At 39.4% G+C, this 23,495-nt stretch overlaps 1 protein-coding gene across 4 annotated transcripts in view; it reads left to right on the top strand.

Moving 5' to 3' along the window:
* Positions 1 to 23,495, top strand: part of Lpin (phosphatidate phosphatase LPIN) — a 220,792-nt gene that overhangs the window by 173,831 nt on the left and 23,466 nt on the right. The window contains exon 14 of one of the 4 annotated variants that reach the window (XR_014131204.1): positions 18,990 to 19,135. The exons of the other annotated variants lie outside the window; for them this stretch is intronic. The gene's annotated coding sequence lies outside the window, so the exon portion shown is untranslated. The remainder of the gene's footprint in view (positions 1 to 18,989; positions 19,136 to 23,495) is intronic. 4 annotated transcript variants of the gene reach the window in all.

Raw genomic sequence — 23,495 nt, 5'->3', positions numbered from 1 at the left:
ACCCTAGCAGGACCTGATAAAAGTCTCATTCCGGCATTCATGGGGCCCCAATACACATTTAGACAATATGATGCTGGGGCCCCATTCTTCATATTGTTGAAATATATTCTTACTAAACCAAAGGGCCCCAAACAGGAATTTACAGTACTGTTAGTTTCTTCCCAGTAATGGGACCCCAAGACTAAATTCAATGCAGGGGCCACCGAACTCTGGGAACAGAACGAACTACAACGAGTAACTGTGCTCCAACACAGCAAACATGTTTTATCTTACTTTCCATGTTATTCAATATTCATTATTATATATGAGAGAGAGGGGACCCCGGCAGGGATCCCTGCCCTCCTGTCCTGGCCAGTTCGAGCCTGACAGTATGTTTAAGTGTTTCCTTCGGAGCAAAAGATGTTTTGAAAAATCTTAAAAGAATTCATGTCTCAAAACCTCCGCTACCTTTCGAAAAACTATCAGGTGCCAGTAGTTAAAATTGAGATGGTTATCTTTAACCTTGAGAATTTTCCGGAATTACTAAAGCTCCTCACTGATGAAAGATGCCGATATAGCTAATGGTTTTACCAAAACAGACAGGGTAAACGAATACGTACAACCATTTCCTGCATTCCTGTACATTCTTTTTCTTATATACATCTTCCTTTACCACCCCCTTTATCAGGGTAGTGTTCTGGCAATTGACCTCCCAAGAACAAATCGTGGGAATCCATGCTTCTTTGTCTCCAATCACAAATACAGAACAAATACAAGATGGGAATACGAAAGAGTTAAAAAAGAAATAACAAAACGGTATTTTGCACAGCCAAGATACGTAGGTAAATTTATCATTATCATCATAGGGTAAACATTGCTTCAATGCGGCCAATTTCCAAGATAGACAGGTGGCCAACTTACGTAGTAATAAGGAACGAATGTCTTATGGGAAAATGCAGCTTCAAGATGAACAGGTGGCCAAGTTGACAGATTTTACTGTATAAATAGGCAAAGCTGGTAAAAAAGAAAAATATTGCAGTTAATGTAAAAAAAAAAAAAAAAAAACGCTTTAGAAAATAGAGCATTAAATTCTACTATTAGTTCAACACATACACGCTCTCCCCGTTGCGTTGATCTAGTTGCTAGCGTGTGCATGTTTGGTATGCGTGGTCCCAGGTTCGATTCCTGGTGAGAGTACAAAAAATTTAATTTTACTTGTAAAATTGCAGGCAGTGAAAAAGAGAACATAGGTACAATGTTTTTCGAAGGGCAAAATATAGTATAAAATACCCCCTTCCCCATTCGGATCTCCGGGAGGGGGATGGCTTGGGAAGGACTATTGGACGAGAAAGTAGTAATGGGGGGAAGACAAACAGAGAAAGAAAGACCAGGCAAGAGCAAAAGGTTTAGGATAGGGACATGGAACGTATGTATTATGTTACAGGGATGAAAATTAGGAAATATTAAGGAAAAAATTAAACAAAATAATCTAGATTTGGTAGGAGTTTGTGAAGTTAGATGGGAAGGTAATGGGATTTTGAACAGCGAAGGATATAGAATGTTTTACTCAGGTAATAAAAAGGGAGGTCATAATGGCGTATGTATAATTCTTGGAAAGCGCTTAAAGGGGAAGGTAGTGAGAGTAGAATTTGTTAATGATAAGAGTTATGATGTTAAGACTTAAAGGGAAAAGGAAAAATCTAGTGGTGATACAGACATAATGCACCGACGACTTCGCATACAGCGGAAGAAGTAGAGGAAAATTATGAGAAAATAGAAGAAATTATAGACAGGAAGAAGAGGAGTGTGTGCGTAATTGTAATGGGAGATTTCAATACAGTTGTGGGAGAAAAACAGGAAAGTAGTATCGTAGGCAAATATGATTTAGGCGAAAGAAATGAAAGGAGAGAGGGACTGGTGAATTTATGTAGACAGAATTCACTAGTAATCGGGAACACTTGGTTCAATCAGCACAAGAGAAGAAGATATACGTGGAAATCACGAATAGACGGTGGAAAATATCAGATAGACTATGTTTTGATTCAGGACAGGTATCTGAATAGCTTAAAGAACGCGAAGACCCTTCCCGAGGCTGATATTTTCTCTGATCATAAACTTGTGCTGGCCGAAGTAGATATTCATCTGAAAAATGTAGGCAGAAGAAAAGTAGGCAACAAAGTAATGAATACTGGAAAGTTGAAAAACGAGGAAGTAAGATATCTTTTCTTTGAAAAGTCCGAAGAAAAATATTCAAACGAGGAAAGGATAGGCGCGGGTAGTAACGCATGGTGGGAACATATTAAAGTTTGCTTACAGCATACTGCAGATAGGGATGCGCATGAGTCGAATCGAGATTTAAGCCTGTCTCGACTCGTCTCGAGAAAATGTTGTCGACTCGAAAATATGTTTCTGTCTCGACTTGACTCGAATTCGAGTCTAGACAAAAAAAAATACGATTTAAAATATACGCACACATCAGCCAGAACATTATGACTATCTACCTAATTGTCAGTATGTCCATATTTGGTACGGGTAACAACGGCAACACGTCTTGGCGTGGACGCAGTGATCTTTGTTAGGTCGCTGGAGAGTATTGGCACCACATATGCACACACAGGTCACCTAATTCCCGTAAATTCCTGGGAGGGGCGATGCGCTCTGACGTCACGTTCAATTACATCCCAGATTTGTTCGATAGGGTTCAGATCCGGCGAGTTGGGATGCCAGCATATCACTTGGAACTCGTCCCCTCTGTTCCCCGAACCACTCATTAATCTTAATTAACTAGATTGAGCTGAAAATTAGAGCTTGATCTCGAAAGATTAACTATTAAGTTTATGCGTTTTATACCCTTCTAAAATTCATAATTCTGGCATTGGTTTCAAGTCTGTTTCTGAGTGAATACTTTCTTCAAAATAATATTAAAAATTATAGAAAGATTTACAAGACATTCGAGTAGAGTCCAAATTTTTCCGAGCAGTCTCGACTCGAAAATTCGAGTCGAGAAATACATTTGTCTCGACTCGTGCGCATCCCTAACTGCAAAAGAAGCAGTAGGTTACCGTGAACACAAAACGGCTAAGAAACCATGGGTTAGAGAGCAGATGTTGCAGAAAATGAGGGAAAGGAAGACGTGGAAACAGGTTGATACAGAAGAGGGCAGAAAGATGTACAGAAAGTTAAATAATGAATTACGAAGGAAAGGGACAGAGCGAGGGAAAAGTTTTACAAAAGAAAATGCGAGGACATAAAAGAATTAGAAAGAGTTGGGAAATATGAGGAAATGTACAAGGAGGTGATGTCTATGGAATTTCAAAGGAAACAAAGGGGTATTATGATGGCAGTAGAAAATAAGAATGGGAAGGTAGTCAGTGAAAAAAATAAGGTCATAGGAAGGTGGAAAGAATGTGTTGATAATTTATATGAGAGTAGGGATAGACCGTGTAGCCTAAATGTTGAAGTAGAAAATGAAGTAAACGGGAATGATAAAGGGTTAATATTCCTCGGGGTGAGTTTGACAAAGATATATCCGAGATTAGGAATTGAAAAGCAACAGGGGCAGATAATATAGCAATCGAATTCATTAAAAATATCGGAGGCAGAGGAAAGAAAGATTTGTTCTGATTACGCAATGAAATATATAAAACAGGAGAGTGGCCAAAAACTTTCTGAAGACAATCATGATACCGTTGGCTAAGAAATCGAAACCAAAAAGATGTGAGGATTATAGAACTATTAGTCTCACATCTCATGCAGCTAAAATTCTGCTCCGAATATTGAACAGAAGGTTATATGGAAGAACAATTGAAAAAGTTGAGGAGGAGCAGTTCGGGTTCAGGACAGGTAAGGGCACAAGAGATGCTATTGGATTATTAAGAGCGATCGGTGAAAGATTTATAGAAAAAGGGAAAGAGGTTTATGTTGTATTTATTGATTTAGAAAGGGCTTTTGACCGCGTGAATTGGGAATTATTGTTAGAAGTTCTACAGAAGATTGGGTTGGAATGGAAAGATCGAAGACTCGTAAGAAACTTGTATATGAACCAACAAGTAAGTGTTAGGATAGGGGAAGAACTGACGGAGGAGAGTGCAATTGGAAGGGGAGTTTGACAAGGATGCCGTCTCTCGCCAACACTATTTAATATCTATCTAGAAGAGATAGTGAAAAAGAGCTTACATGATAAAGACGGCATTTGAGTAGGAGGTAGAATGATTAGGTGCATAAGATTTGCAGACGATATGGCGCTTGTTGCAAAATCTTAAAAGAAAATAAGATGTTAGAAAACCTGAGGAAGGGCTTTGAAGAATATGGGATGAAAATAAATGTTAGAAAGACAAAAACCATGGTAATTGGAACGAAGTGGTCTGTGTCAAATATAAGTGCGAACGTGAAATAAAAGCAAGGATAGGAATGGCGAAAGAAGCCTTTAGGAATTTAAAAAAGTCTGTTTTGTGGGACCTTGAATAAAGAATTGAGAAAAAGACTCATAAAATACTTCGTGTGGAGTGTTGTACTGTATGGGGCGGAAACATGGACAATACGTAAAAGTGATGAAAAACGATTGGAAGCCTTCGAAATGTGGGTGTGGAAAAGAATGGAAAAAATGATTTATGTCGAGCGGAAAACGAATGAGAGGATATTAGAAATGGTGGGGAAGAAAAGAACAGTTTAAGATATTATTGAGAAGAGGAAGAGAAACTGGTTGGGACATTGCCTAGAAAGAAATTGTATCATGATGGACGTCCTAGAGGGTATGGTGGAAGGAAAGAGAGGGAGGGGCGAAGGAGACTACAATTAATGAATGATGAAAGACGAAAGACGAAGAGGTTAGCGGGGGACTGGAGAATGGAAGCTTCTCAGCTGTGGCAAGTGACCTGCCAATAAGGACAGAATACTTATGATGATCAGTCACTTTCATCTATCATCCGTCTCCTTTAATTTCAAGAACACAATCTTGGGACGTTAAATTGAAAGATTTCATTTAAATTCTCAACACGATATATAAAAGCAACCAAACCACTTGGCGTAACGGCTCTGACTTGTGGGCCTAAGGCGCTTCATGCCATCTGTTAGCGACTGGTGGAACTACGTCCAGCCTAGCGACGAACACGTGGTCAGTGCGCCGCGTCGCCCTATCGCTAACCGGCGTATCGGGAGCTTTTTAGACCTAGTGGCCGTCACGTGTTTTATTCACGCGACTCCCCAGTTTGCCTCACGACGCTGGGTGGACGCCGAAGATCGGGGAAGCACCGGTCGGGAATTGATCCCTGGACCACACGGACATGAATCCAACGCTCTAGCCACTATATTACGGTGTCTTTATATATAAAATACGTTGCACTATTTATTGTCTCGTATAAGAAGTTCGCAGCATGGAATGTCGCTGTTTGAAAGTTAAGTGCAGAACAAACATATCAAATCAATCACTTGAAATGAACATTTACTGCACTTGAGTGACAGTTACCAATAATACATGCAGTACTTCAGAATAATTACAATGTGTGTGTGTATTCTGATTGCGAATCTACGTAACAACTTTCAATATTAAGTACAATGTGTAGCAAAACTAAAGAGTATGACTAGTACGTTTTATAATCATATTATGACAGTCTAGTGCAAGAAATCTCTTAGCGCGCTTTCAGTAGGTAGGTCTTTCTTAGTCTCTCGGGCATTTCTCTGATGACGTAGCGTCAGTTCAGACTTCGTTGATTGGCCAAAGAAGACGACCAGAGTTGCTGGGGGATATGTGAAGAGTGTGAGGCCAGAGCAAAGAATTTTCCACTTCCGAGACCAAGTAGAGAGTTTATACTAGTGTAGAAAGTAGTCCTGCTCCTCACTTTACAGTTTTGTCCATAAGGAGAATATGAAGTTTACCATACCACAGTTCTTTGTTGTTACATCGTTAGTAAGTGAAATCGAACTTTTTGTTCCGAGGACATAGTCTCAACTTAGATAAAAATCAGAAGGGATTTATAGGAGGAGATTGCTTGCTTGCTTAAATAACGTGAGAGGACATTCAGTGGCGGCGATAAGGGCCCCGCAGACCCCGCGGTGCGGGGGGGCCCCGGACCTGAGGGGGCCCCTACAAGGTACGCTCAGCAAGACTTATTTTACGTGATTTATAATTTTAATGCATTTTGAAAGCGTTTCTACACAGCCTATAACTTAAAAAAAAAAACAAAAAAAAAAAACGATAAAATTATAGACAAATTCTTGCTCCTGAAGGTTAGGTAAACAGTTCTTACAAATTTTGTGTTCCATTCCATTTCAAGTGAAACATAGTGATAGTGACGCTTACAATACCTCTCCTTAGTTTTATCATATGTGTTTGTGTGTTGAGTGTTCAAGTGTGAGAATACAAGAAGAGTTTCCCTTTCGTTTTATTCTAGGCAATGAGAGTACTGTATTTTACGCGAGTACACAAAAATATTCTACGTTAATTTTCCTTTGTGTGGAATGTAGTTACAGTATGATCCCGGATAACCGAAGCCCGAATTATCCTAAATCGCAAATCCAATAAACATGTACTGTGCTGTACTGTACGGGAATAATCTAAAAGACGGGGACGCGCTAGGCTGTGCCTAATCCATATGCTATAAAGATAAACTATTACAGTACTAACTACAAATAGAATACAGATGTACTGTAGTCCTAAAAATGTTCATTTAACTTACAAAAACTAAAAACTGAAGCCACTGGCGTAACAGACGTTAAGTCGTGAGCCGGCCTCAATGCCATATTTTAACGACTGGTGGACTTACAACCACGGTGGAAAAAATCATTTTTGTTGATTTTTTTGATTTAAATCGATTTTTTAAATTTAAATCAAATCTTTCTCCTCGTATAATACAAGTCACGAACTGAAGAAAAAACATTAGGAATTAGTATTAAATGTTAGTTATGCCATTTAAGCGAAAGTATTGAGGTTAAATTTTGAATTAATCCCCAATCGTTAACCTATTTCAATCCCAAACATTATTTCTTCAGCATGAAGGAAAAAGTACAGCAACATTTATCAACATGACATTTTCTTTTCACGAAAGTTACTGATATTTCGCAGGGGCATATTTAAAAAAATCGGAACTAGCTAGCGGCACGAAATACATATAAAGTACATATATTTCACCTAAAATTAATAATTAACTCTATGGTCTATGGAACACGGAGCTTCAATGCCACGTTTACAAAAGCTCTCCATTGATTTCTATCCTTAGCCAATTGGATCCAGTTTCTACTTTGTATTCCTATTTCTGTGAGATCCATCTTAATGTTGTTCTCCCATCTGCGCCTAGGTCTTCCCAATGGTCGTTTTCCGATTGGTCATCCAGCCAAGACTTTGAAAGCGTTTCTACTTTCTTCCATTCTAGCTACATGACCCGCCCACCTAAGCCTCCTAGACTTGACAACCCTAACAATGTTGGGTAAACGGTATAAATTATGCAGTTCCTCGTTATGAAGTTTCCGCCATTCCCTATTCCCGTTCCTCTTGGGTACGAATATTCGCCTCAGGATCTTGTTCTCAAATATTTTCAGTCTATACTCTTCCCTCATAAAGCGACCATGTTTCGCAACCATACAGAGCAACAGGCATGATTATCATTTTATATTTTTTAAGCTTCAAATTTCTCGACAAAATTCGCGACGAAAACAGATTTTGAACTGATTAATAACAAGAATTCCCTGCTTTTAGTCGACATTTAAGTTCTTCGTGAATATGGTTTAGGTCTGTTAATATTGATCCTAGATATTTGAAAGTATCCACTTTATCAAAAGTATTATTCGATATTTTAACGCATTCAAAATTGGCCGTATTATGATCCCGAGGAACCTATGTATTTAGTCCATAAATTTCGCTTAGTTTTAATTCTTTTTAGGAGAGGGGATCGGACCAACTCTAAATGCGCTCCTATTATCTGGAAACCAACAAATAGACGTGAATAGAAGAGAATTTTCGCTTTAAATGTCCATGGTGATTTCCCCGTTGGAATAGTTAACGATTTAAAAAACGTATGCTACGAAGAGAAGAAAGCAGGATTCACCCGTTATCCGTTCAAAGCGGGATTTCTCTAATCATCGTTTGCATGATACTCGTTTTCATACTGTGCTTACATACATTTGAGTCTCATTGTATTATGATTATTATTTTCCATAATCGAAATAAGAGAACAGAAACGGGATTTTACTTATTTTCACTTTAAATTCATTTATTTCGGATTTTGATTTAAATCTGGATTAAAATCGTGATTTAAATCAACCCACCCTGCCTACAATTATTTGGGTGACAAACCGGTGGTCAGTCCATTGCGTCACCCTCCATCAACAGGCGTATCACTCCTCAGTTTTCCTCACGACGCTGGGCAGACGTCAAAAATTTGGAGTATTCCAGCGGAGGATTGAACCCAGGATCACGTGGATATGAATCCAACGCTGTAACCACTAGATTATGGAACTCCTTAACTTTAATAAAGAACATAAGTGTAGCATACAAAGGAAGTTTTGAAGTTATTTGATCTTCAAAACATTTCAGATAAATAAAAAATACTGTAGTACAGGTCCGGTAACAGATGTCCATGACTTAACAAATAAACAAAAAAAAAAAAAATCCGAAATAAGCCTACTACTTTAGATCGGTTAACCGTGGTTGTACTGTATTATTATTATTATTATTATTATTATTATTATTATTATTCATAGTAGCTGTAATCATAGTGGTCATACTGTTAACATTGTAAAATGGTACATTAGTACGCATATAGAAATTGTAAATGAAGTTCGAGTAACACATGGCCATTCGGTTCAGTTTTTGCGGGGGGCCTCGAAGCCGGTATCGCCGCCACTGAGGACATTAACATTTTTGGAAAGCGTAAACAGTTCCATAATAATAATAATAATAATAATAATAATAATAATAATAATAATAATAATAAAGGTATTAAAATATCCTCGATATGTATGCTGAATGTAACCAGAAATTCCTCACGAATTGAAATATAATAGCATGAAGATCACGTGTAAGGCAGTTAGACCTATTGAAAATTATTTAACGAGATCCATAAATTATTATTTCATAGATCATTTATAAACTGGAATTTTTGAGCTTATTGTTTCTACGATAATTCGTACATGACTAAAGAAGAAACGTTGCAGCAGAAGAATATTCAGATGTCAAAACTCAAGGCCTTCTATGTCATGCTTGTCAACCAGTGTTCGGCAAAATCAATTGAAATCAATTGCAATGATCAATCAGTTGAAACTAATTGCTCCGAAAATTAATTGCAATTGAATTCAATCATAAAATTTGCAGTTAAATGTTCGTCAATTGTTAATTGTTGATTGGTCACCAGGCAATTGAAACTTGTAATTGTTAATTGCAATTGAAATCAGCAGGGTTGGCTGGTTTAAACCAAGGTGGTTTAAACCAAGGTTTAAACCAGCTGGATTTTTCAAAAAAACCAACTGGTTTAAACCAAAAAACAAAAAAATGTTTGTAAAAGTGTAAGTGTTTGTAAAATCTTGATGAACACACATTTGTGGGTTATCACGTTTCACTCCCGTATATTATTGGTATTATATTCAGACCTAAATTCCCCATTCATTACTCAAAAAGATTATACTACAAAAACAACTTTTTTTACAAGTTTATAAATGTTTATTTTGTGATTTTTTTGTAGTTGTTATTATTGTTATGTAATTGCAATCGAAGAAAAATTCTAAATATTGTTTCGTTTCAATGTTTACTATTGATAAAATACATCGAAAATGCCGTACTTTGTGTGTGTGTGTGTGGGGGGGTCATACAGACCCCACGAGAGGCATTTAGTGAAATAAGTATCTTTGGTATCTATTTATGTATAAATGAGTCTGAGCCAAAGTGGACTCAAATAATTCGTATCTTTATTCCCTTTTCTTATTGATATGCAGATTAAGTCGATGTATTTCTTTAATTTGGACCAATAAAAGTCGTTGTTAACTAACTTGAACTAGATTAGTTCTTCTGTACTCCGTCGTACTTTGAAATTGATCATATGTAATTAATTCTGTGTAATGGTTTCACTTGTGCAACTGTTTATCTTTTTGTCCTTCTGAAATGACTCTTGACAGTTATATTAAGAAGCATGTAAAGATCAGTACAACGTATTTTTTTATCAGGATTCCTTCGTGAGTGAGTCGGCAGACGTATCGCATTTGTGGCCAATTAGTCCTGGTTCCGAGTTCAAATGGAGGACAATTTCTCTCGGATGTAACTCGAGAAGCGGTTTTTATTCCGCTTTAAGCTTATGTGACCCCTTCCAGCATAACCCGGTTGTTGCATAATAACATCAAGGCGAAACAAACTTATTTCTGTCCATATATGATATGAATATATAGAGCAAATCATTTAAACCATAAAAACCTGGTTTAAACCAAAAAAACCTGGTTTAAACCAAAAAAAAACTGTATTAGGGGGTAATTGGGAATAATACAGTTTCCGGGGGTGGAGTATTTCCAATCATTACAAATATGAAACATATACATCAATCAACTTGACATGACGAAAGAAAGCGACCGATACCGGAATTGGTCACTTGCGGTCAACCACTTCCGGTACACGGTACGTAATGCAGTTTCCAGGGGCTGGGGTGTGTCTAGCTTTCCCACACGCCCAACGTATATGTTTATATCAATTAACCCGTGCTGACGAAGAAAACCGGTCGGTACCTGAGCTGCTCATTTCCAGGTAACTACTTCCGGTACATAGTACCTAATACATTTTTCGGGAGTGAGGTATTCCAAACCAGGTCCGTAACCAGAGGAGTCTAGGGGGCCGGGCCCCCGAAATTTTCACGATATTCTTGCAAATGAACTATAATATGGTTGGATCGCCCCCCCCCCTACATTTTTGGGTTGGTGGGGCCGCGTTGGCTCAGCGGTAGAGCGTTCACCTCTGGTGCTAGGGGTCCCGGGTTCGATCCCAGCCCCGCCAAGTGAACTTTGTGGTGGACAAACACCGTATGCGTGGGTTTTCTCGGGGTTCTCCCGTTTCCTCCCACTTTCTTCATTCCACCATTTTCATTCATTACTCATCATCACCGTCTCCTTTAGCCTAACCGGCATAATCGTGGGACGTAAAACTCAAAGATTTCCTTTCATTTCATTTTTGGGTTGGCTACCGGCTTGTTTCAAACGATTGCACATATGCAACATATACAGCGTGAGCACAGAAACAGTACCTGATTTTAAAGTACCATATAATTAACATTTAATTGAATATTTACATGAAATTTTGTACAGAGCTCAGTAAACTCAAAGTATTTTCCCATCTATCTTTTTAGAATCCTAGTTCTGACCAGAGCAGTAACATCGAAAATGGCGTTCACCCCACAGCAACGAAGCTGGTGCGTTTTACAATTTGCAAAAACAAGCAGTTTTGTGAGGGTGCAGCGTGATTTCAAACGACAATTTAATACTGTTCCACCCACACTTAAATCAATTGTGAAGTGGCATAGAATGTTTATTGGAGACAAGGTGCATTTGTGATCAAAGAAAAGGACATTCAGGACGACGTCCAGTCTCCGAGGAAACTGTGGAGCGCGTAAGAGCAGCCTTCGTACACAGTGCACAGAAGTCTACACGTAAAGCTAGCAGAGAGTTGCAGATGCCACAAACAACAGTAAGCAAGATCTTACGCAGGCGTTTGCGGTGTTACCCGTACCGACTGCAGTATGTGCAGAAGTTATACCCACAAGACAAGGTAAAGCGCCGTTAGTTCTGTGAGACTATGCAAAATTTCATGGAGGACGACGAAAACTTACTGACGAAGATCATTTTCAGCGATGAGGCGACATTTCACTTAAGTGGAAAGGTGAATAGACACAATGTAAGGATATGGGGAACCCAAAATCCTCATGCAATTGTAAATGTGGAACGTGACTCACCGAAAATCAATGTTTTTTGTGCAGTGTCAGAGCGTCGGGTGCACGGTCCGTTCTTCTTTCAGGAACAAACAATTACAGGTGAAAGTTACTTAGCATTGCTACGTAACTGGTTGATTCCGCAACTTAGTAATGCAGAGATAGACGACTTCTTTCTACAACAAGATGGAGCGCCGCCACACTGGCATCGTGCTGTACGCAGGTTTCTAAACGAGAACCCCCCAAACCGATGGATAGGATGCTCTGGAGTCAATGATCAAGTTCTTTGCAAGTGGCCTCCAAGATCACCTGACCTCACTGTTTGTGACGTCTATCTGTGAGGATTTGTGAAGGACAAAGTGTATGGACTTCCACTACCCGCAACTCTGAACGATCTCCAAGAACGCATCAGTGATGCTGTCAACTCCATCACACCGGATATGCTTCACAACGTGTGGTTCGAGCTAGATTACCGCCTCGATATTTCCCGCGTTACAGGTGGCGCGCACATCAAGTGTTTGTGATTTCAATTATTGCTACAAAAACTTTTTGAGTTCATGTATCACTGTTCAAAATTTCAGCAAAATATTCCTTCGCATATTAAATTTACACTAATTTGAAACCTGGGACTGTTTCTGTGCTCACCCTGTATATCAATCACTTTGCCCTGACGAAAGAAAACGGTCAGTATTGAAATTGGTTAATTCCGGTCAGCCAGTCCGGTACATGCTACCTAATATAGGTTTCAGGGGTGGGGTGTTTCAAGCGTTTGCACACATACATTATGTATATGTCAACTCGTCTTGACGAACGAAAGCGTTCGGTACCAGAAAGGGTCTATTCCGGTCAACTACTTCACATACAGGGATGGACACGAGCGAGTTTTCTTTAAAACTCGACTCAACTCGAAGTAGACATCTTTGAGCTCGACTCGAGAACTCGACTCGCAAAATTTACCACAACTCGATTCGAATTCGAATTGAGTTTCGAGTTGAGTCGAGCCAAAACGAGTCAATTTGAGCTAAATTCTTTGTGTAGTTCTAAGTACTACTCTCTTCAAGTATCCTACATAGACAATATAATTATCAATGATACTACTACTACTACTACTAGTACTACTACTACTACTACAACAACATTATTATTATTATTATTATTATTATTATTATTATTATTATTATTATTATTATTATTATTATTATTATTATTATTATTATTATTATTATTATTATAACAACGTGTATAAACATGAAATATATGCGGTTCGTATCTGAATACTAAAAATTAGTTGACTGTCGATCTCGGTCGTCAAGAAGTCTTCAGGAATCAAGGACATCGGTCACGAGGTTCTAGGTTTGAGTTCAGGAGAGTTAAGTATTCGGGCTCGAGCCAAAAATTGTTAAAAGTTATAGGATTTCGGGCAAACATGTTCAAAACTGCTCGGCCTGGGTTCAGGGTTGTCAACGACTCATGCGGTTCTCTCACAGCGCATTCATTATCGAGCCGAACCGAGAAGACTCGTCCCTAGCGAGCCGGCTCAAGCCATCGGCTCAATTGAGCCCAGTCGATGGATCATCCCAACCAAGCTGTTCGGTCAGTTGAACCGAGCCGAGCCGGTTGACATCACTATCCCGATTGGGCTTCTGCTTTAGCTATTTAAAAAAAAAAAAAAAAATGGACCGTGTGCAGTTCTCAGCCTTGATGATATATTGGTGCTCACGGCGTCGTTAACTTGTTCCGCCACCAACGAATTTCGAGGTGCTTTGTTTTGCATCTTTTGTGCGTGTTTTTTTGTCGCATTGTGCGCCTATTCCCACTTTTTGTGCGTCACTGCAAGTAGGTCAAAATGGGTCTACAAATATGGAGGAACAAGTTATTGCTGTACCGCTACCAACGAATTTCGAGGTCGTTTCCTTCACATCGTTTTGTACCGTTTTGTGCGTCTACTTCCACATTTTGTGCGTCATGGAAAGTGGTTTAAAATGAGTCTCCAAGGTGGGACGAAAATGACCCACTGTTCCGCCACCAACGAATTTCGAAGTCGCTTCTTTCACAACGTTTAGTGCTAGTTTCTTGTCGTTTCGAGCGCGTATTTTCATGTTGTGTGCGTCACCGGAAGTGGGTCAAAATGGGCTTCCAAGATGGGACGAAAATGACCAAGAGTTCCTCCCTATCGAATTCCGAGGTCGTTAATTTCACATTGCGTACCCTTTTGTGCGCCTATTTCGACATTTTGTGCGTCACTGGAAGAGGGTCAAAATAGGCCTCGAAGGTGGGATGAAAATGACCCACTGCTCCGCTACTACCGAATTTCGAGGTTCTTCCTTTCGCATCGACTAGTGCCTGTTTTGTGCCGTTTCGTAACCCTATTTTCACGTTTCCTTCACATCATTTTTCTTTCCATTTTGACCCACTACCATTGATTCACAAAACGTGGAAATAGGGTTACAAAACGGTAGAAAACACGTAGAAGACGATGTGAAGGAAACGACCTCGAAATTCGTTGGTGGCGGGATAGCATTAACTTGTTCCGCCATATTTGTAGGCCCATTTTGACCCACTTGCGGTGACGCACAAAAAAAAAAATGGGAGTAGGTGTACAAAATGGCACAAAACGATGCAAAAGAAACCATCTCGAAATTAGTTGGTGGCGGAACAAGTTAATGACACCGGTGCTCACGGCATTTGACGCTATCTCGTTATAAATTCTATCGTCGCTTCGCTATCGAGACGAGGCGAGATGCACTAAAAGTACCCCTCGAGATGCACTAAAAGTACGAGACAAAATGCAACCCTGTCGTGAGCACCACTAAAAGTATTCCACATTACTGCTTACATTTCTCATGGCTTTCGCTTTTCGGTATAATCAGATCATGATTTCAAAACTAGTTATAACGAGCTGAACGAGGGAGCTATTTGTCAAACTCGGCTGGACACGAAACTCGACATGTGGTAGACAAAGACCGTGTTCGTGGCTTTTCTCGGGGTTCTCCCGTTTCCTCCCACTTTCTTCATTCCACCATTTCACTTCTCTCTCATCATCACCGTCTCCTTTAGCCTAACCGGCATAACCGTAGGACGTAAAACTTAAAAGTTTTACGAAACTCGACATTAATTGATGGAGCTAAAAATAAACAGAACCTGTAAACAAACTGGATAACTGAAGAACAATTAAGAAACATTTCTAAAATTGGATATATTTTGTGTGAATATATAGCCAATAACGTACATGTGTTTTCATTGGGAAGACCGATGGGGGTTGAATTTGAACATTAACACTATCGGGAGTGTCACTATACATTTGAGAGACCACGATAAATATGGATTCGACACAAATATTGGTCATTTTCTACTACTTTTACATGTCCCGGTAAACGCCCCGCTGAGACTCCCTTGGTTCGAATTGTGAAAAAAACAACGCCTCTGGCCCCCAGCGAATGGGGGCTGTATTTGGAAGTCAATGCCTGTAGGAGTATCACCACTCATCTCAGCGACAGCGAAAACTATGGATTTGACACTAATATCGGTCATTTTCGATTATTTTACGTGTCTCGCAATTCTCCATTCCCGGTGACTCCCTGCCCGCATACAATGGTTTCTGAATTTGAAAATCATCGCTAATGGAAGTATCACCATTGATCTCAGCGACCGCGAAAACTATGGATTTGACACTAATATCGGTCATTGTGGATTATTTTTACATGTCTCGTAATATCCTTTATAATTCCCCCGTTCCTTAGCTGATGGGGGCCAAATGTGAAAGTAAATGCGGTCTTGAGTTTCACCATTGAGCTCAGCGACCCGGAAAACTATGGATTTGACATTAATAACGGTCATTTTCGATTATTTTTCACATGGCTCGGTTTTCCCCCCTCTGGTGACCGCATACAATGGTGGATGAATTTGAAAGTCATCGCAAATTGTAGTGTCACCATTGATCTCAGCGATCGCGAAAACTATGGATTTGACACTAATATTGATCATTTTGGATTACTTGTACGTTTCGGTATCCTCTCCCCCGATGACCTCCGGCCCGCAGCCGAATAGGTCGAATTTGGAAGTTAATGCGATCGGAGTTTCACCGTTGATCTCAGCAACCGCGAAAACTATGAAATCGACACGAATATCGGTCGTTTTCTACTACTTTTACATGTCCCCCTGAAACCTCTTGGTTCGAATTTTGTCGAAAACGCTTCGCCTTGGTCTGGGGCCTGGACCAAGGTATCCGTGACCAAAATTTGATAACTCTCGGTCAACTTGCCTGGTCCCCAGGCCGGTCCCAGTAAACGTCCTCCTGAGATCCCCTAGTTCGAAATTTCAAAAAAAAAAAAAAAAACTCTTGGTCTTGATCTGGGGCCTAGATCAAGGTACCCTGACCAAATTTTGGAAACTTCGGTCACTCGTCTGGTCCACAGGCCGCACACAGACAGACACACACACACACACACACACACACACAAACAAACTCTTTATTTTATTTATATTAGAAAGGTTATATCCACCGTTATTGTAATAGAGCGGTGCTTGAGCGATTGGTCGTAGAAATTCAAACTCCGATGAGTGATAATTTCATAGACTTGTTTTATTACAAGTTTAAACTCTTTAATCAGTTGAGAAGAGGGCGTGAATCGTGGGTCAGAGTTGATGACAATGGGTTTTGGTGAGTCTGTGGGTCACAGTGGGTGAGTGGTTCATGGTGGGTGGTGGATCAAAGTGGGTTACGATGGGTGGTGGGTCAGTTGGTCTTGGCTAAAGTTGTCATTGCCCCACGCCCTTTCTGAACTACAGTGTTGAAAATTAATCAGTGAAAATCAATTGCAATTGACCAGTCAATTGAAAGTAATTGCTGTGGAAATCAATTGCAATTGAATTAATTGTCAATTAATTTCAGTTGCAATTGAATGACTGAATTCAATTGTTATTACTTTCTACTGCAATTACTTTCAGTCGATTAATTAATTGCAATTGATTCTCCTTTATTAATGGCCAACTGCAATTAACAATTAAATTTACAGATTAATTGGTAATTCAGTTGAAATTTGCCCAACACTGTTATCAACACATCTCAAGAAATCTTCATGTACCATGAAGGTTTTGTAGAAACTTAATGAAATCGCAAAGTAATAACAGAACAACAAATTAAGCGTGTTTGATTCATGAGAAAGGGAAAAGGCTCGGTTTGAGTTCAGTACAGTTTAATAAAATTGTAAATTGTAGATTTTTTTGGTGGACAATAAGAGGCAAAATGTGACCGATAACCGGGCTGCTGATGTCTACATTCAAATTATTACTCTCACCTTCTGATACCAGGCTGCCAGTTAATTTTCGAAGATTTTTGTATGTAGCTTATGATATTTCCTTATAATATGTGCTCTTCGTAATTTTTATCCTTTTAACTTCACGACTTCTTCAAATCACTTCCTTACCTCCTGTGAAAGACAGAGTATTGGTCAATCTACAAGGAGCAAAGACTCACTGTCAATTCTGGCTGTGAATAAGAGTGGACATATGTTCATGATATAACGTTTCATCGTTACTTTTTTTAACTTTTCACTTTTAATTGTAAAGAAAAGAATTCTAGTATAGTTCATGGGAATCTATATGAATGCGATTGTCGATAAGTATAATGGCAATAGATACCACCGTGCAATGAAACTTTTGTATCATTAAATGTAGCAAACAGTTTGACCGTAAACTAAAATATAGACTGATAATATGTCAGGTTATTTACTGAAACATCGTCGTTTTAAATTTTCACAATTAGATGGTAATCAAAAAAAAAAAAAAAAAAATATTGTACTTGATTTCGTCCCACTATTTTCTATATTGTTTTCTTATACAAGGAGGAGTCATAAGTTCTGCAATATTCTTGTACACAACGTTTATGTAATGAAAGCAGGTTAACATGGAGCCTCTCGTATTGGTCTGTCTGCGTCCACCTTCTTTCCAGTTCCTCGATTCTATGCCGATGCCACATCTTGTCTTTAAAGGCAAAGAAATCTATACTGCTGTTTACACTTCCTGCTGGTTGGTGAGGTATCTTGATTTCAGGAAGTATGTCATGGAGTAAATTAGGTATTAATCCGAATGTGCAAGGTCAGGACTATACGCAGTGAGTAGCGTCAGTTGGATGCCATGGAGTTCCCGAAATGTTTGTTTTTCGAGCGGAGTATGATTTTGCGTTATCCTGTTACAGGAAGATATTTTTGGCGTAATGCAACGTACATTCGCTCCAACTGTGCAGAATAAGGATCGAGATGGATGGTACGATTGTTAAGAACGAACTCTTGTAGTTCCAGCACACTCAGAAAACATGACTTTATGCTCGAAATGGTGCGGTTTGATAATTGGTTCTGGAAGTTGGTCTTTGTTTAGCCACTGTTTTCGCACATTCAGACCTCCGAGAAAAACGTCAATCTTTCGTCGCATGGACCAATCGATTTCAGAAAACGCATATCACACGAATTTTGCAGGAGTTGTAGGCACATATCTTCTCTCCTCTAGGCCTAAGCAGGAGTGAACACGGGTGGCACAATACGGCATTTCCTAATGATTTTCCCAAGTTCTATAGTGAACAGGACATATAGAGTTCGTTTGACAATCGTTGTGTGCTGGTGGATAGATTTTCCTTAGTGATGTCGTATGACCTCAGAATCGGTTACTCTGGGCGGCCGAACCTTGTTTGAACTTGGACATATTTACAACCCGCACAAAATATTTGGAAGCAACGATTTGGTGTGCTGTGATACATTGCTTTTTCTCTTTCCTCATGACAAATATTTTGGGTTGCTGCAACAGCATTTTATCTGAGTTCGACAGTATAACAGTTCGACATGGTATCAGACGTTGCTGGGCACTTATCCTCACTGCCACTAAGAACTCACTGAAGAGACCGACGAAATGGCGACCTCCATGTTAATTGTTCCACTTGGTACACTTCCTTTTGGGTGAGTTTGACCTTGTACGTACGGTCGATCAAGGCATATATACGCGCCTGCTGTTTGGATGTGAAAATATTGCAAAGCAATTGACTCAGAGCATTGCAAAATTGCATTGCAAAGCAATATGACTCATTGTTGTATTTGAATACTGTTAAAGTTTAATTTTTTTTTTTTACAGTTACTCTGGTCAGAGCTACATTGTTAATGATATATTTCCACCACTTCTATACGGCGGAAGCAATGTTTAAATTTATATTTTATACTATTAAGAGTCTTTCGTTATGAACTCTGAAGAATGACACATAAATAATATACTGTGTTCTGGTAAGCAGTGAGGTGTTATTATTATTGCCTTACCTGTCTTTCGATCCCGGCTAACATATCCATAACTAATGTTACTATCTCACAGTAGACATGTCTTTTCCCTAGGCATGGGCCATAAAATGCATTGAGCTACCTCAAAACATTAATTCTGTGTCTGAGTGAAATAGTTTGATGGTGTATTCAATCCCTTTTAACATGGCATGTAATTTGTAACACTGTATGAAGACTTGAAGTTTAGTCAGATCATAGTGCATGGCGATATGATAAGTTGTAGAATGCTGTTTGACATTGTTTCATCAGGAGTATCATATATTAAATCCCGGTAATCTTTATGCCGAATTTCTTTATTACATGTTTAAATAACATACTGAAATTAGAAAGTACCTTAACACCTATATTAACTCTATAACTTATTTTCTCTTCAGTTCGAAGTGCGTACCAGCCGTACTGTCTGAAAACTTTCGATAACTACGTTGCAGTTTGTCTTTTCTTTAGAAACTTGTTACGAGTTCGAGAACCTAAAGAATATTTCTCGATTTGTGTTTTATAGTGCCGAAATAGTCAGTTTTATCGACAACAGGTGACATTGCTTCACATGCTATCATTTATAATGCCAGCAGAAAAAAAAAAAAAAAAAAAAAGAGAGAGAGAGATTAAATTTAGAAAGAGGCAACTGGACAAGAGCTGGACCACTGAACTTTCTGACACAGAACTTTTTTTTTTCTCGGATGTGTGAAATGTACTATCAATTTGGGACTGGCAACTGTGAATCAATTTTCTTGTCTGTTCTTATTTTCTTCAATCCACCTGATTCTTCCCTCTTTCAAGTCATCTTAGATTTGCTATCCCATTTTTTCACACTCCTGACTGTATACTGTTTAGTGGAAATAGATGTTTTTTTAATCTCGTCTGTAGGTACGTAAGTGACTGTTTAGGAACCTGGAAAAGGATCAGAAGACAGTTGGAGAAGTTTAAGGAAAAATAAAAGCTACAAATAAAACAGAACACTAGAAAATGAATTAGATAAAAAATAACAATCAGGTTTCTATAAAGCATTATAAACAAACCATCATGAAAGTTAGTTCATAACAGAGGTATAGTGCAAATCTGACGACCAAAAATAATTCTGTTAAGGGCGTGAAAGAAAGAATAAGAACAGTAACTAAAAGTAACTTCAAAAAGGCGAAAAACAAATGAAATATTGTGAGAAAACTAAAAGAAAATTGATTTTATGTGAGAAAACAATGATTACCCATTAGGCTGGAGCGTTTTGCACTTTTGTTGGAAATTCGATGACGGCTAGTGCGGAAAAGATGCCATTAGTGGCACCGCCCTTACTGAATTTTAAAAAAAATTTTTTTAGACAATCCCTTACTCTGTCCCAACGGACAAGTTTTTTAAGTGTTTGGTTAGGCAACACGCACAACACCAATGACAGAAAAGCTACTTGTGGTAGCTTTTAGAGTTACCTGATGGCTATAATACAATTATTTTATTAAAAGAAACTTGTAGCAATGCCAGTAAATAATTTTAAAATGTTTATGAGTCAAAGTACAGCCATACTAGCTCAGTTGTTGGAATTAATGTCCAGATTTTGTTTGGAATGCCACGTTAACGATGATTATAGGCATAGCTCTTGATATAACACGATTTGTTTTTGGCAACTCTTCGCTTGTTATGTACACCAACAGCAAATGCCCTCTAGCGGCAGGCTACACAACTTCGTGGTTGCTTACTTTAGCCACGCTCTTCGAGCGTCGTCGCAACGTCCGGCTCCGTTAACAAGATTCACACACCTCCCGCTCGCCTCGTTGGCTCCAGAACCTACGCCGACGTTTCTAGAATATTCTCGCTCGAAGTTCAGCGGTGGTATAAATATTGCGTACTTCGGCCAACCAATCCAACAGGCCAGTTTATTGCAGCTTAAGCTTTAACGATTTTAGTTCGCTACTGTTTCTGTTAACACAGAGAGTTTGTGCATTGTAACTAAAGTTACAGTCTTCTTAGTGCGATACGATTCAGAGACATTTTGTATACTTTGGTTTCCAAGTTCGGAAGTAATGGAAAGCAAGATGAAGAAAAACCCTCATAGCAGACCAACGCGGGAAAGTGTAAAACGAGGCTTATTTGGCATTCCAAGTGAAATGCGTGAAGTGCAGTTACCCACGTACGCTGATGTTATACGACATTATCATTGGTTTCGAAGTGGTTTAAGTGGTGACGAAAGTGTAACTAAATTACCAGTGACTGACATTTGTAAACTAGTTGGACAAAGAGTTGTACATATTTGGCGTAAAGCAAGCATTCCTTTGGTTTCAGAAAAAGAGAGTTTTTGACATACTGAAAACATTTTATAATAAGTGTCGCACCAAGGAAAACATTTCAGTCGACAAGGACAAGAAGCAACACTTCGTGCAGGTTTTGTTGCACACGCGGAAAAGTATCCTTTTGATATTGCGTCTTGCAAATGTAAAACCGCCAAAGATTGCAACTGTGAGAGGACACGCAAGATTCCAAAACGAGAATTCAAGTTTCTTTTGAACCAGAGAACATCACGGAAAATGAGCATTGGTAACATTGACGTCCGAACAAGCAAATCTCTGTCAAATATGTTTTCCCGTAAAGTAAGCAGATTTAAGGGGCAAACAACTAAGAAAGACGCTGGAAGTGTTGAAGCAAGTCCATCAACTATTGGGATTAGGCATAGCCACAGGTCAAAGATATTGGCGTCGTCAGGGGAATCCAGCGAAGCTGTTGAATCAGGAAGCACGTTGGAATCTGACTTCGAAGCGCTACCAAGAAGGAAACATACCCTAAAGCGCATCTGTCTTCAAAATACAGCGGAGGCAGCGTTTAGAACTGGAGCTTCAGAGAGACATGATGCTTTGATCGCTTCTGCCGTACTTCAGGACGCGAGACTCATAACGCCAGAGGAAAAAAATCTTGTTGTTGACAAATCTAAGGTACGAAGAGGAAAAGACAAACTGGGTGAGAAGATCCATAAAGAAAAGGCTCATCTAGGCCGGGCGATTACAAGTATCTACTTCGACGGAAAAAATGATGCAACCCTTGTGCAAGATAAAATTAATGGCGAACTACGAAGACAAGAGGTTACAGAAAAGCATATCACAGTTCTATCGGAGCCCGGTTCAGAATTCTTGGGTCATGCCACACCTAAGTCAGGCACTGGCAACGATATTGCCGACTCTATATTGGAGCTTTTAGAGAAGAACCAATACGACGTGTAAAGTCTTGAGGCAGTCGGCAGCGATGATGAAGCCACGAACACAGGATGTGATAACGGCGTGACAAGTCAGATACAAAGATCCCTATGAAAGGAACTGCAGCATTTCATTTGACTTCTTCATACCAACGAGCTGCTATTTCGACACCTGGTTACCGAATTGGATGGTGGGACGACCGGACCCAACGCTTTTTCCGGCCTCATCGGAAAAAAAGGATTGTGAACGTTCACCGATCGTCTTTACACCCATTCCCGTTGAATGGGTGTCTGAAATGGAAAAACCAGATGGTTTAAGCAGCGACCAGAATTATCTCTTCGAAATTTGTAAGGCTGTTGCTACAGGAATGTGTACTACCGATCTAGCAATCAGAAAACCAGGACCATTATCACATTCACGATGGGTTACATTGCTGTAGGATGCTTCACCACTACATCAGTACTGATAAACCTAGTTCAAGTTTGTGTCTACTTTGCCAGTACATTGTTAAAGTATTCGCCCCCGTCTGGTTTTCAATACGGCGAAATCCTTCGTGCGAAATGGGCGCCATGCATCTGTTTACCATAGTTAAGCTATCACGTTTTCTGCCAGAAAATCTGCAACACATAGTTCATTCTGTTCTACAAACAAACGGATACTACGCTCATCATGAAAACCTGCTGATAGCAGGTGAAAATCCGCATATTCGAACGTTAGGCTGGAGAAGGATAAAAACGTGCCGCAGCCAGAAGACTCCGAGATTAAGCCGCTCAGTGACTTAATTGTTCCGAAATTAAACTTTACAGCTGAAAATTACTACGACATGATTAATTGGCCTAAATATGTAACAGAGCCGCCAATCACACGAAACATAACGAATCAGCAGCTTGAAGAAAACATCCGAACTTCAGCTACTTTAACAACATTCCCTTGGCATAGTCAAGCTGTGGAACGCACAGTGAAGTTGGTGTCCGAGGCAGCATCGAAAAAGTCCGGCAAGAACGCAAGAGATATCTACGTTAGAGCCAAAGTGAAGTCTAGAACAAGAATGCCCCGCTTCGAGACCAATAATAACTACGTGACCTAAGGTCAAATGTCAACGTATACTTACTGGGTGGGTGGTTGGGCGGAACTCGATG

The sequence above is a fragment of the Thermobia domestica genome, chromosome 4, assembly GCF_964235325.1.
Source record: "Thermobia domestica chromosome 4, izTheDome1.hap1.1, whole genome shotgun sequence".
NCBI lineage: Eukaryota > Metazoa > Arthropoda > Insecta > Zygentoma > Lepismatidae > Thermobia > Thermobia domestica.
The sequence above is the reverse complement of the archived record's forward strand: the minus strand, read 5'-3'. Positions and strand labels throughout refer to the sequence as shown.